Genomic DNA, 16,625 nt, shown 5'->3' on the forward strand with positions numbered 1-16,625 from the left:
CCATTTATTTATTTACAGCATTTATATACACCTCCTATGCCAAAGCCCTAGGCGGCTTACTATAAAAACATAAATAATAATAAAAAAAATATATATATACCCATTTTTTTGAATACAAAATTTACCCAAGGCAGAGTAACACATATTAGATCAATAACATATAGCCAGAGCCCAAAGAGATATAGCAGCCTAACAATTATAGTCTGAAAGAGAATGGCTAGATGGACTCAACTTGAAAATAAATCAAGACCGGGACTAAATTTGAGTAAATACACAGAATCATAATAATACAGTAAGTTGTAGGAGGAGACCGAAGGAGATATTGCCTTGGGGAAGGAGAGGGTGAGACTTGCCGGCCTTTCCTGCTATTAATTTACCTTCAGTTTTGCTTCGACGAGGAGGGTGAGGTCTGCCTGGTCTGCTCAGCCCCCCCCAGAGAGACCCGAAGCGCCTGCCCTGCATGCTGACGTCATCCAAGGGAGACTGGCCCGAGCATAAAGGCCAGCCCCCTGCAGCACAGTGGCAAGGAGACTGAAGGAGATATTGCCTTGGGGAAGGAGAGGGTGAGAAATGCCGGCCCTTCCTGCTATTAATTTACCTTCAGTTTTGCTTCGACGAGGAGGGTGAGGTCTGCTTGGCCTGCCCGGCCCCCCCCCCCCAGAGAGACCCGAAGTTCCCGCCCTGCACGCTGACGTCATCCAGGGGAGACTGGCTCGAGCATAAAGGCGCATCGACGCCGCCGGCGCGTCGCCGAAGCCATGTGCGCCAAAGGGGCGCGCGCGGCTTTGCTGGAGGACTTCAAGTAATTTCTCATTTAAATTATATTTATAACTTTATTCTGAACAGCGAAATGTGAGTAATATAATTTTCCTTTCTCCTTTGTTAATCTCCTTCATTCTAGAGGTGAAATTAAAGGATAAGAGAAGAAGCAGTGATTGAATCAGTGATAACATAGCTTCAAAATAATGCCTCATACAAAAAGAAAGGCCAGGATTAGGGAGGTAATCACTTCCTCTCCAAACCCTGTGCCTATTCAATCACAAATTCCAACCTTCTTCTCATCAGCATCTTTAATGGAACCGGTGGAGATGGCCGCTGAGGAAAGTGTCACAGAGCGGGTGACAGATCCTCTGGCCGAGGCATCCTTGACTCCCGGAGCCCCTAAGACTCCTCCCCCACCACAATTAAATTCTTCTGACCATTCCATTAATGATTCTATTAGTGTATTGGTTGGGGAAGGAGCCCAGGCAGGAGGAGGCCAAACTGGATCTAATGAACCAAAACAGCTTGTTAACTCTGAGGAAATAACTATGTCTTCAATATGGTCTGCAATAAAATCTTTGGAAGCTGCGATTGTGAATCTAACTAATATCACTTCGACATCTAATCAACGTTTTAGTAAAATAGAATCTGTGGTGTTGAAATTGGAAACACAACAACAGGAAATGGATATGAGAATAACTGGATTGCAAGGTGGTTCTCAAAAGCTTACTAAAATGGAGATTTTGTATGACAAAAGACTTGAAGCCATTGAAAACTCTTTGAAATATCTAAATTTGAGAATTTTGAATTTCCCTAGACATCATTTGATTGTACCGCTAGAAATGTTTAAAGAATATCTTGGTTCTATTCTGCAAATGCTGTTAAAATCTATTCCTCCCATAGCAAAGATTTATTATGTAGGAACAAAGGGGAAAAATGCAAATGCAGAAAATAAATCTGAAGAAGTACAATTAAATATATCTGACATTATTGAAGCATCAGTGGATACAATAATTGAAAATAGAGCCACTTTACATGTATCCTTTGTGTTTGCAGCTGACAGGGATGCTGTCTTTCGCATTTCTATGAAGAAGAGATTAGAGAAGTTCCATGGGGCACCTGTATGGATTTACCCTGACTTAGCTAGTCAGACCCAGTTAAGGAGAAAACAGTTCTTAGCTATGAAAAATGAAGTAGAAACTAAAGGAGGGAAAATGATGATAAGATTCCCATGTAAATGCGAAATAACACATCAACACCAGAAATATATTTTTGATGATATTTCACAGCTGAGAGCTCATTTGGATTCACAGGCCTATAAAGCCACTGTCCTGGAGATAGAGGCACAAGAGATAGAAAGTGCTAATTTATCCTTTTTTCAATTGTAAATTGAGTTAATCTCAGTGATTCCTTAGTCCGCTAGATTTGTTTATTAACCTCTAGTACAGTGGTTCTCAACCTTTCTAATGCCGTGACCCCGCAATACAGTTCCTCATGTTGCGGTGACCCCTCGCCCCGCCCTCGCCCCGTGAGGGTGGGGTGAGGGCGGGGCTTTGGTCATATGGGGGCGGGGTTATGGATGGGGTTGGATTTTAGTGCACACTTATCATTTAATTATGACATTTATAATGTGAATGTAACTCAACTCACCATAGGTTCTCACATGCATGGCACACTGACCCATGATCGTCACGGGGCTAGATGTAAAAGTACAGTTTGTATCCACAGGAACCCCCCTGACCCACAATAATGGATGTAAAGCAGAATTATGACATTCCCCATACAACTCACCCTACAAAAAAGATATTCTGGTTCTAGTGACATCTCAGTAACAGCAACTCAAACTCCTTCTATTTCCAGGCTCAATAGCCCTACTTATGAAAAGACAGCAGTTTACCACCAATGCATGTCCTCTGAGAAAACACAACAAATAAGACCGATACAAACGCTTACATGCTAGCAAAATATCTCATCTCGGTAACAGACACAGAACCGACCTAACATACTCCCAGGATCTGTAGTAATGCACATAAACTAATCCGCACACAGTTACACCTGTATTATGGAATACACTCAAACAGGAGCAACCCTATCTATGAAAAGGCAACACTACAAATATTAAATCAGGTCCTAAAAACCAATACACCTCTTATTAGGAAAACAGAACTAGCAAGCAGCTATAGATCCCCACACAGAAATAATTGTAAAACTATACTAATAAGCAGAATAAATGTTTCAAAACAGCTATGAACATCCAACAATTAAAAACTCATAAAAACTATTAAACATTCTCCAAACACCAATAAAATATTTCAAAAAAGTAGACATCACACAATTAAAATGGCAGTCAAGAAAAATAAACTTAAAAAGCCACCTTTACTTACCCCCTCCAGCAGCTCTCCTACTCCCCTTCCCTGCAGGCCGTGGCACTCACCAGAAGCAGCAGTAGAAGCTAAGCTCTATACTTATGGTCCTCTTCCTTAGTGCCCATGTCTCTCTCACACACACACCATACCAGTCATGCCCCCATGACCAGTTTCTGTCTCTCACACACCAATCATCTCCCAAACAGTCTTTGGCACACACACACCAGTCACCTTCCTGAACAGTTTCTCTCATGCCATACACACACACACACACACAGGCTTCCCACTCCCGTGTTCTACTTACATATACGGGCTTCTCACTCTCATAATCACTTTCTCACACACACACACACACACACACCAGTCACCTTCCTGAACAGTTTCTCTCATGCCATACACACACACACACACAGGCTTCCCACTCCCGTGTTCTACTTACATATATGGGCTTCTCACTCTCATAATCACTTTCTCTGTCTCTCTCTCTCTCACACACACACACACACACACACACACACACACTCACTCACTCACCAGTCTCTCACTCCCATGCTTGTTCTCTCCACATGCACAGGCTTCTCATTCCCATAATCACTTTCTCTCTGTTACACACACACCAGTCTCTCTCATTTCCATGCTCACTCTCCACGTGCACAGGCTTCTCATTCCCTGAATCACATTCTCTCATATTCACACACACACACCAGTCTTTTTCTCTCACACGCACCATCACCTTACCAAGCAGTCTCTCTCTCTCATGCATGCACACTCACCCAGGTTTCTCACTCCCATGCTTTCTTTCACCTCCACAACACCAGGCTTCTTACGCCCATGCTTTCTCACATACCCAGACTTCTCACTTCCATGCTTTTTCTCTCTCTCACACACACACACACACACATCAGTCACCTCCCTGACTAATGTCTCACACTCTCACATACACATCAGTCATCTCCCTGAGCAATCACTTTCATTGTCTCTCACATACACACACACATCAGCTCTCTGACCAGTCAATCACACACAGGCTGGCCGGCTGCTTCTCTCTCTTTCTCTCACTCACTTCCTCTCTCTTCCCCCCCCCCCCGAGCACAAATGGTAGCTGCACCACCTCCTCCTCCAGCCCCCGCAGGCCAAGAAAGAAGAATCCCATCGGCCGCGGGAGGCTCAAGCTGCTGTCTCCTTTCTCCATTACCGGCTACTTCTATTGCTCGAGGACCGATGCTGCAGCCGCTGCTGCTACTTTTTCGCGCGGTGCGGCTCTCTCTCCTTCCCGCGCACCGCGATTCACTTCCTGTTCCGGGTCACGGGAGGGGGGGGCAGGCGCAGGAAGAAGAAAAGGCCCAGCCACGGGTGCACAGCTTCTTCTAGCACCGCTGCCGTTCCCGCTGGGCTTGAACGTGCTGACAGCCCGGCGGCAACGGCAGCGGGAGAGACCGGGAGCGCGCGACACACCTGCCGGTGCTTGGCGGCGCCGCGGACCGGCAAAAAACTCCCACGGCCTGGTCCCGGTCCGCGGACCGGTGGTTGGGGACCCCTGCTTTAGGCGACCCCTGTGTTTTGGGCGTTCGACCCCCGCCGGGGTCGCGACCCACAGGTTGAGAACCGCTGCTCTAGTAGATTACCATTAAAATGTTAAGGTAGATACATTGTTATGGGTATATTACAATACTTAATGCTGTTATTTCTGTATCTAAATATAATTACTATGTATAGAATTGAAAAGCATAAATAAAAAATAAAAAAAAAATAAAACAGTAAGTTGTAGCAGTATGTTCAAGAGGTGGACATTTTGGACTAAACTTACAATGAATCAACAAAGAACAGAATTTGAAGAAAGTAGCAACATGTTCAAGAGTTAGACAGCAAGGACTAATCTAGGATGGTATGGGCTATACTTGAAATAGATCAACAATATGACTGAACTTGAAGAATGCACACTTCCATTAACACTGCACATTAAAGGCCTGATTTAAAAAAGCATTTATAGGCTTAAAAATGGGTTTTACATGTGTAAATACATTTTACCCATGTAAGTGGGCTTTTGAAAATTAGCACACTGTAAGCCATTGAATTGTCCATAGCATATTCACATGGAAGTGCACTTTACATGCGTAAATGCTTTTAAAATTGCTACGATAATATGTTACATTTACACATATTATTCCTTTTAAAATCCTTAAAAATTAGCATATATGCCCATAAGTAGCCTCTGCTCACATATTCTATGTTATAAAAGTAAAAAATACGTGCATTTTTTCGCTTTTAAATTAATATATATTCAGTACGTGCATAAAGAGAAGCCTTCTGAGGTGGAATCAACATTCATATCATAAATTCCTATTTTAAAAAACATGCACATAGATTTGTCAACTTACTCGCATAATTTTACACCTGCTAATTATTTGATATTATTGATATTAAATGTGTTTATTATGTAGAACTGACTGGGTGAGAGATCTGGGTAAACTGTGGAGAGTTCAGGCTGAAGAACCAGGAGGGTCTCAATGACCTGGAGAAGATCTGGATGAACTGGTGAACTAATTTGTAAAATTGGTAAATTTTCTTGATGCACATATGTTTTAAAATAAACCAATTTATGCAAGTAAGTCCTACTTTATTTTCATGTGTAAAATATTCACACGAACAGTATATTTTTAAAATAAGTAAGAAAAGTATGCATGCTTAATGCATTGATATGCATTCTTTTAATGCATTGCATGTATTGCATCTAAGCCTACATTCACATTTATGGTACAAGGTAGAGATATGCGTATTTTATAGAAAGTGCATATATCATTCGCGCAGGCTATAAAATACTAGCGTAGATTTGCTTGCATCCATATACATACATACATATATGCTGCTGAACACATTTGTCTGAAAGTTGTCCTCAAAAAGTTGTAGCAGCATGTTTTATGTACCATATAAGGTGCCAGGCAGTTTATGGTAGCCGGTTTAATTCTAGAATAAGTAGGAAGTATGTTTTAGCTGTATTCCATGGTGGAGATAGTTAATTGGGAAAGGCCTGGCAGAAGAGCCCTAGGGGGCTGCCTAGTCTGCCAAATTGCATTCAAAGAAGGTAATTGTAATAGGTGAGGGAACCTAGATGGGGAGATGCAAAATATCATGGATATCGCGTGATATACGTGATATAACGCACTTTAGAGCGCTAATGCGGCTTGATGCAGCTCCATGTAAGTTTGTGTAGACAAATATGTGTTGTATAGGTTGTGCTTTGTTTCTGTGTGCCAAATGAAAGCATATGCAAACAGCCAGACCATAACCTGGCAACATATACTGTTCTTTGTGGCTTCCAACAACTCAGACTACAAGACTGAAATCATACACAACCACTCACTAGGACATGAATAAGCAAGTAGAACCATTTGGTCTGGGAGTGGATCATTATTTGCTCCATATTACAAAGACTCATGGATGACCACCTTTTCCTGCAAGTGGCCTGTACATCAATGATCCTGTGAGCTGGAGCCCCTATGTGGCACTAAGACTTCCCAGACAAATCCAATGTGCTATTTGCCACCAAGCCTGTATATAGTCATAACAGAGAGACATCCATCAACAATGACTGTCTTTTCATACACATTTCCCACACAGAATACACAGAGATAAAGGATTTTTGGACTGTAATAACTGGAAAGCTACTTACTAGCAATATAAAAATTTAGTATGTAAGGGATCAAGAATATAGCTAGCCAAACCATCACTACATGGCCAATGCTCACTACATAAGGACCAGACAAAAGGTTTGGGGAAGACAGAAAAAGAGACATTGTGCAGGAAGAGTCCTACAAGGCTAATAAGCTTGGTATTTATGCAGACTTGAACAGCTCTGCCATGTGAAACGTCACAGACAGTATCAGGTATTAAACTCTGAAAGTTTCCCACCACTATTCCTTTGGACACTTGACATTGTGCAGTTAGTATAGCTGTGTTTAAAAAAGGATTGGATAAGTTCTTGGAGGAGAAGTCCATTACCTGCTATTAAGTTCACCTAGAGAATAGCCACTGCCATTAGCAACGGTAACATGGCATAGACTTAGGTTTGGGGTACTTGCCAGGTTCTTATGGCCTGGATTGGCCACTGTTGGAAACAGGATGCTGGGCTTGATGGACCCTTGGTCTGACCCAGTATGGCATATTCTTATGTTCTTATTGTACCCTGCATGCAAGCTCTCCACTGGTAGATGTGCCTCGAGATGCAGATACTGTGTCAGCTCACACTTGGTCTCATATAGCATTGCCACCATTTAATATTGCAAAGACTAATGTACAATGGCTTCTGTATTAAATATTTGTGGGATGCAGTAGAGGAAAAGAAAGGCAGAGTACAGCACCTAATCTTTATGGTGCCAAGTATGGTGTAAAGGAAAGTGGCTTAAAGGAGGGCCTCCAGTATCATGCAGGTCTGCCTGTATTATGTGGTGCCCTAGCATATACTGTATAACAGGAAGCTCCTGCATAGATTAGAGGTGACTATGTGCCTGACCCAAACAGTATACAAGGTTATATCTTGGTTGTGCACAATGAAAAGAAGGTTCTAGGGGTAAGTGCTAAGGAAAGAGGTTAATATCCAGGATGTTCTGCATTATTCCCAGGTTCATATCCAAGATTATTAAAAGCTAAGTCATACAATAACGTTGGAAGAAAGTAATTTTGGGAACTCCGACTTCCTAGGAACCAAGCTCTTGTTATTTCTTCACTCTTAAAATCCTCTCTCAGTCCAGACTGTGCGAGAATAAAAGAATCATGGCAGGATCCTGGATACTTGGCTAGGATGTATGTGATTATACCCCTGGCATTACAAACTACCTGCATGTTCATAGAGTGAAAACCTTTCCTGTTCCTATATGATCTTTCATAGTGCATTGGAGGCCTTAAAGCCACAAGTGTGCACTCAATAACGCCAGTCACTGATGGAATATCTGCTATGTCAAAGAAGCCCCTTATAGTTTCTTCTCTCTGCTGTCTTGTTAGTGGAAAGGATATATAGCCATTCATTTTTCGGCACAGAGCTGTAATAAATTGTTTCATACAATGAGAAGTGGCTGAATGAGTTATGCCAGTAGTTTTGCCTTCAGTGGTTTGGAAGCTGACAGTGGATAAAAAGGCCAAGGCAGTGGTGACGTTTGTGTACTGGCAAAGCATGATTTCTATGCATGGAATTCTCTGACCAAGCTACAAATATCTAAAATAGTTTGCTTATTAAAGTAATGCCTAGTGAATACTTGCTTTTCTGAGAGGTCAAAATAATTCTGGACCTGTACACCTTTTCTGAGTGATATCTTCTTATCTGCTACCTCTGCTGCCAAGCCTGTTTTTTTTTGCCTGCCACTGGCACCACCATCACAAAATGGGAAGCATATAGCATCTTTGCAAGCCTACAGCCAGAAGTTATGCTGCTACAGCTGTTTACAATGCTATCCAGATTAAGTTATTTGTGTATTTGTAAAGGCCTACTGTTGCAGATATCTAAATAGCTGTCCTAAGATTAGCCGGATACATGTCAGCGTTAGGAGCCTCTGAGAAGCTGAAAATATGACTTGCCCAGCCATGTATTGGCAACTTCTACAATACCTTTTTTCTAAATTTGACTAAATGGCACCATTCATCTATAATATTCTGATAAGCAGCAGCTGCTAAAAATGCCCTGCAGCCAGATAAGTGCTTTTTATCTAACTAAATGCCAATTTTATCCAGATAGGTGGCTTCTAAGTTTTAGAATACCAACCTCTTAGAATTTTTTGAAGGTATAAATAAACATGTAGATAGGGAGACCAAGATGGCCGCCGTGTAGTGTGCACGCATACTTCGCAGCTCTGGGTTTCTATAATTTCAACCTTGGGTGATTTACCTTTTTCTACTTTCTGCTTGAAAATAATGCCTCATACAAAGAGAAAAGCCAAGGTGAGAGACATTACTTCAACTCCTGTTTCCGAATCAAGGCAACTCCGGATAGAGGCTATGTTCGTGAGACCCGTGCTAGTACAGCCGTTGGGAGGAGCCGCTGGGGAGCTCGATGAGGAGTGGTTGCCGAGCCCCATGGCCGATGAAACATCCCTCAGCCCCGGTGCGCTGACGACTCCTGAACCACCATCCGGAGTTCTGGAGAGAACGGATTTGTCAGCTGTATTGCTGGAAAAATCATTGGCCTCATTAAATCTTGGTGTCCAGAGAAGAGCTGAGGAAATACTGAGTTCTTCGGAGAACCCAGAAGTTCAGGGTTCTAGGGGCCAAAAAGAAGAGGCACAGCACCGAAATGTCGCTGGAGAGGGCCCGGTGGAGGTAGGAAAGGAGGATCAAAAAATAAGAGTTATTTGCAATCCCCCTTTGATAAGGCCTCAGAAAATAACATTGGAAAAAATATGGAATATGTTGGCAGCAATGGATAAATCTATAAATATGCTGACAACTATGATGCAAGAAAGTATAAATAAGACTCAGAGTCTGGACAATAGAGTAATAAAAATGGAAACATCTTTAAAAGCAATGGAGGAAAAAATAGATGGCATTGAGGCAGTTCAAAGTAACCTTATAAGATCAGAAAAATTTCAAATGAATAAAATGGAAGCCTTGGAGAATCAGCTGAGGTCTAATCTGAGGATATTAAATTTTCCGAAGATAAAAATGATTTCTTCCAATGATTTATTCAAGACTTACCTGTTGAATATCTTGAAATTTCCTGATCAGGCATTACCCGCAATTTCCAAAATATATTATTTGCCTCAGTCCAGAGAAGAAAAAACCCAACAGCAAGAGAAACATCTGGATACATTTGTGGATTTATCAGATATTTTGGAGAAATCATATGAGATGTCCATTGAAACTAGAGCTATATTACTGGTCCAGTTTACTTTTGCTACTGAGAGAGACTCGGTATTAAGAATGTTTTTTCGGGATCAAAAACAAAATTTCTATGGTCAGCACATTCATGTATTTCTGGACATTGCTCGAAATACACAAATCAGAAGGTAAAAGGTTTATTGCAATGAGAGGAGAGGCTATTTCTAGAGGGGCAAAATTTATATTATGTTTCCCTTGTAGGTGTTTAATTGTTTATTGAGATTCAAAATATGTTTTCAATAATCCTGATCAATTACGATCATATTTAGATTCTCATTCCTAAGAGAACTCCACTGTGGGTTGGTATAAAATATGTGGGTATGGGGTAACTATACTGCTTACGTGAGTTTGGATATTATTTCTTTGTATGACTGCTTCATTTACATCTTGGTCTCCCAATATTGCCTATAATGCATGAACAATGTCAACAGAATGGTTAAATCTTTATAATAATTGCTAGAATTTCTATTATTTTTGTCTTTAATTCTGAGAACATTGTATCTATTATATATGGTGAAAATTCAATAAAAATAAAATAAATAAATAAATACATAGACATGTAGATAAAGATGAGCCAGTTGATATAATGTATTTGGACTTTCAGAAGGCCTTTGACCTGAATAAAGGAATGCTGAGTCATGTGATCAAATTTGCAGATGACACAAAATTATTAAAATTTATTAAACAGCAGCAGACTAGGAGGAACTGGAGGAGGATCTTGTGACACTAGGTGACTGGGCAACTGAATGGCAGATGAAATTTAACGTAGAAAAGTGCATAGTGAAAAAGTATCTCAGCTGCAGGTACTCAATGGGAGAATTGTGAGTATTGGGAGTCATTACTAAGGAAAAGGACCTTAGAGTCCTTGTAGACAATACATTGAAATCCTTGGCTCAATGTGTGTGGCAATGGTCAAAAAAGCAAATAGAATTTTAGGAATAATCCAAAAGGTATTGGAAAATAAAACAGAAAATATCATATTGCCTCTGCATAAAGCTATAGTGCGGCCGCATCTTGAGTATTGTGTGCAGTTCTGGCGGCCCCATCTCAAGAAAGACATAGCAGAACTAGAAAAGGGCAGAGGAGGCTGACAAAAATAATAAAGGGGATGGAACATCTTTCTTATGATTAGAGGCTACTCAGGCTAGGGCTCTTCAGCTTAGAAAAAAGATGGCTGAGAAGGGGATGGAATTAGTGCTGGTGGCAAGGGTCTGCAGTTGCCCTAGGTGGCGATGATATAATGGCATCACATGATATTCTCTCCCTCACCTACCCGAATTCCACTGATTGCACACCATGAACCTCCAAAGTTCCATTCACATACTGCAATCTTTCCTGGCTTCTTAACTCTCCAACCTTGTTCGCTGCTTTCAAAAATGCCACCCTCATGCTCAAATACAGCACCCCACCCACTTCTGGCACCCTAGGGGGCTGCCTAGTCCGCCTAATGCTCCCAACGGCCCTAGGTGGCATGAGTAAATAAAGGATAGTTATTTACCCTTTCAAATAATATTAGAACAAGGAGACACTCCATGAAACTAACAACCAGCAGATTCAAAACAAATTGTAGAAAGTACTTTTTCATTCAGTGCACTATCAAAGGGGCCGATGCAATAAAATTTGCGGAAAGCAGGCTCTGACTTTGCAGCGCCCGCTTTCTTAGCACATGCATGGCGCTCGCAAGGGGGGCACCATGCAATAAACAAATTAGGGGGTTGCGCTAGCAAGGAGGTGCTAGGGTCTCTAGCGCAACCTTAGCAACTCCTTGCTAACGTGACCCCGTGGTTACCGGCGGTCTGCCGGTTATGAAAAGCGACGCCGACTTTATCAGCCTTGGTTTTCATTACTGCAGCTGGCCGGTTATGAAAACATGAAAACCGACGCCGAGCATATCGGCATCGGTCTTCAAAGCGGCCGGCAGAGTTTTTTTTTTAACTTTAAAAAAAGTACAGAAAAGCAGTTTTTTTCTGCTTTTCTGTACTTTTTTCAGTGCGCTCAGCTATTAACGCCTGCTCCAGGCAGGCGTTAATATCTGAGCGATAAATGTGCATGAGACGCACATTTATTTTTTTTTGCATTTGGAGTGAATGAGTAATAGCCTCATTCACATGCATTTGCATGTGATGAGCGCTAACTCATTCACTCCGCGTCGGACGCGCGTTAAATAGGCACTAATCCTCCTATTGCATTAGGGGGTGGATTAGTGCCTATTTAACCCGCGTCCAACAGCGGGTTAAACAGGGCGCCCGGCTGAGCGCACTGTAATGCATTGGCCCCAAACTGTGGTATCTGTTGCCACAAGATGCAATCAAGTTTCTGTAGGAAAATTCCATAACACCTTGTTAGCCAGGTAGACTGAAGTAAGCAATTGCTATTCTTAGGAGCGAGTGAAAGGAATTACTTCTACTTTCTGGGATCTGCCAGGTACTTTTGACCTGATGCTGGGTTTGAAGGCCCTTTGTCTGACCCAGCATGGCAATTCTTCTGTTCTGTTCAGCATCTTCAGTGGGGAATGGAGTGGGGTTAGAGTTGGATTAGACAGTTGTGGAAGGTTAAGGCAGGGCTTAAGTAAGAAAGGGAGAACAGCTGGCAGAAGAGCTTTTAAGGGTATCAGGGAAATACCACCAGAAGTTTTGAAAAAGAAAAACATTCAGAAACAATGGTAGTATGTTGGAGAAATATCAATGCAAAACTTTCATCTAGCATCCTTTTGTAGACTTTAAGCTTATTTTTGTTTATTGTAAAGATTTCAGTTCACTCATAATAGACTTGTTTAAGTGAATTTTAGATGTAATTCAATAAAAAGTAAGCTATTGTAATTCAACGACCCCATTGTGCTGTGATTCCACAGCCTTGGCAATTGTTGAAGAATTTGCCTCCTGTTGCAGAACTTTGATAATGGATTCCTTCCCTCCCCTAAGTACATTTGTCTTCTTTTCCTCTCCCCAGATGCTGACATCGTTTGATTTTATTGACAACCACTTGCATCCTTCTGTCTTTTTCCCCAGTTCTCCAATTACTGGCCTCCCCCACCAGAGCCACTGGCTCTCTTTCTCCTCCCGTCCTCTTTCCTGAAGCTGCTCTCTCCATCTCTGCTGCTTCTTGCTGCTGGTCTTTAGCTGATGCTTGCCCGGATGGCATGCAACATTGTTTACTGGCAGCTCAAAGACATTGTTGGTGAGTGCCCGACTGAAATATCCCTTAAGTTAGTACAAATCCTGTTTTTTCATTCTGACCCAAATGTTACTTTGGCTATACCACATATCATTATACAAGGAACGAATAACTTTTTCTAATTTTAACTATCCAGATGTAAGCATGCTTTTTTCTGCATGAGAAAGCCAAAAGAGTGCAGGTGCTGGCCAACATTTTGCTCTAATTTAGTTTATGCGAGATTGATTTTCTATGTTAACTGAAGCCAAGGTATTCCTACGTAAAGGCATTGATTTGAAAATTGCTCACATGTCAAGGGTCTTGCTGAACATGATCATGAGTTTTTGCTCTGAACAGCAGTCATGCCCTATCAACTATTTTCCTCATAATCTCCAGGGAGCTAACGTTCATCTTATTTTGAACTGTGTAGGAAAGGTACCTCTGTTCCATCAGTGACTATTTTCTGAGGTGATCGTAGGGAGGATAATTTAAAGCTCCTTATAATTCCCTACATAGTGGTAAAGTCTACATGCACATTAAACACAGGGATCCTAATTTTCAAATCTCTTTATGGTCCTGGATTTGTGCATGCAAGCGGATGTTAGGAGTTGTATCCTAGTATTTTACAAACCATGTAGTGGGAGCTGCACAATTTATAGAATACCATTTAATTCTGGTCTAAAAGTATGCACTTAAAGGTGAATTTTAAAAGCCCGATGCATACATCAATTAGGGTTGCGCGAATATGTTGGGCCAACACGTGGCGAGCAGATTTTGAAAGCCGTCTGGATGTGCATGTAAATGCCACTGCATGCGCAAATGAAAAGTTTTCAAAAAGGGGCGGGGCGTGGGCATGGTCTGGGAGCTCCGGGATTTTAATCTAGAATTTGCATGTAAATACTTATGCTCACTGGCACACGGCAGGGTCCCCTGCCACTTAGTTTACTTCCGCTATGGATGACGTGCAAGTTATAAAACAAAAAACTCTAGGGGCTCAGTATGGTTTTAAAGGTTTGGGGCTAACAGGGGGAAAGGAAGGCTGTTAAACTACTTACATGGTAGAAGCAGCATTTGTGCATGCAGGCGTGTGCCCACTTGAACTTGAGCACACATTCGCGTGGCTAGGCTATTTTATAACATGAGTGCATATACACACATATGTTGTAAAATGGCCCCCTCCCTGTGAGCGGGATGATGAACGTGCGCACATGTGCGCCCATGCACTGCTTTGAAAGTTACCACCATATGTTTCAGCACACACAAATATTTGCAATGAGATAAAAGTATTTATTTGCTCTACTTATTTTATAAACATATGCTGTAAAGAAAATATAAAATGTATGTGTAATAATCCCAATTTATACATGGAAACAGGTATTTTATAAAGTATATGCTTTTGCCATTTTGAAAATACTGGCTCACTGTTGCGTCTGTCACTGCTCGACGTCCTCACTCCGCCCTCTTTACTTCTATGGCGACTGCCTCCAGGTCTGATGGACGGTTAGCTGCCGCGACGTCTTCTTGCCGTCTCCCTCCGGTGTCCCTGGACCGGCACGAAGCTGCGGATCCGCCATGTTGCCTGATGATGTAGGGCACGCACGCACGCTCCAATTGATGTACCAGCAAGGGCGTGAACCTCAGGGGCGTCCCCCTGAGATGACATCATCCGCTTCCAATATAAAAGGTCTCAGTATTTGCTAACGAATCGAGTTAGCAAGGATTCTTCCAAGCTACTCTGCCTCCTCGGATTTACCAGGGGTACCCGTTCCTCGGGGGCTTTGCTCTCTTTTCTTTATTTCAGATTGCAGATAAGGAACCGGTACTCGCTCCTCGAGGGCCCATGTTCCTGACACTCTGAAGATTCTCTACTGCCTGGAAGCTATCACAGATACAGACATTTTTGAGTTACCATCGCTCTCTCAGAGCTGTCCCTGGAACCAGGTACTTGCTCCTTGAGGGCCTAACCCTTTCCAGCTACTGAACTTCTTTAAGACCTTATGTGAGTTGTCATCCAGTTTTGGCTACGAACACAGCATACTCTGTCTACTCACTATCTATAGTTTCTCTACAGTTCAGCAACCCTGGGATCGCTGTTCCAGTACCTGATGGACTTCAGCCCTGCCAGGCATATCAGCTCACTACTGCCACCTCTGGTGGTTCTACTAACCTGTCTAATAAAAGAACTATCTGTCGGGCCGATACAGTAAGGAGCGGTAGGAAGAGCTGCATTAGTGCTGGGCGCACCCGCGTTTGACGCACGCACATTCCGGTTCACCTACCACTCGATACTGTATTTAAATAGCTTGCAAATGCAAGAAGCGTCCAAGAAGCGTCCAAGAAGGGTTAGGCCCGCTCAATCCATTGTACTGTATAGAGCGCCTATACAGTAACCTGGGTGCGCTGGTACCTGTCATTTCAAATGACATTTGAAATGACAGGTACCAGGAAGTGGATGGTTCTCCTACGCTCGGGATTGCAAGTCCTCTCTACCCTCCTCCCGAAGCAACGAAAGCGAAAAAGGAGAAAAGCGACATGTGAAATGTAACTTACTTTTCTTGCAGCCCTCCTCCGGAGACGCACCATGGCTCCCCTGCCTCCCAGGGGCTGCCCCCTGCCTCCCGGGGGCAGCCGGCGGTGACAGCGGCCCCGCCGGCGAAGATGGATGCCTGCACGGGCCCTCTGACACGATCGCTCCAGCTGCGGCCACTTCTCCTGCGTGCATTCAGCCTGTGCGTGCAATTTGGCTGCTCAAGGCGTGACGTCACTACGTTTGGCGTCACGGCGTGTGACGTCGGCGTTCGCTGATGCACTGCCTTGAGCGCCGGCGAAGGTGAATGGATGCAATTTGAGCGAACGCCGACATCACACGCCGTGACGCCAAACATAGTGACGTCATGCCTTGAGCGGCCAAATTGCACGCACAGGCTGAATGCACGCAGGAGAAGTGGCCGCAGCTGGAGCGATCGTGTCAGAGGGCCCGTGCTGTCTTTCGCCGCCGGCTGTCTTTTCGCCACCGGCTGTCCCCGGGAGGCAGGGGGCAGCCCCTGGGAGGCAGGGGAGCCGCGGTGCGTCTCCGGAGAAGGGCTGCAAGAAAAAAGTAAGTTACACTTCACATGTCGCTTTTCTCCTTTTTCGCTTTCGTTGCTTCGGGAGGAGGGTAGAGAGGACTGGGCTGCCCCTTTTTCGTTCACCAGCCAGGGCAGGTGAGCGAGGGCTGGGGGAAAGTTTGCCGCCTACCCTTACCCCTGCCTCTAACGCAGGGGTAAGGGTAGGCGGTAAGTTAGCAGGTTAAACGCGCGGCAAAACTGTAGGTTTAAAAAGCGATAATTGGGGCGCGCATTACTGTATGGGAGGGAATAGCTAATCCGATCGTTTACATCTCATATACATGCCGCGGGCGGAAGGGGTTTCCCGTTGATTTAAAGAGGAGGTAAGGATGGGTTAAAAGGGTTAGTGAATCGCGGGTTGGACTAACGCGGC

The sequence above is a fragment of the Rhinatrema bivittatum genome, chromosome 4 (assembly GCF_901001135.1).
Source record: "Rhinatrema bivittatum chromosome 4, aRhiBiv1.1, whole genome shotgun sequence".
NCBI lineage: Eukaryota > Metazoa > Chordata > Amphibia > Gymnophiona > Rhinatrematidae > Rhinatrema > Rhinatrema bivittatum.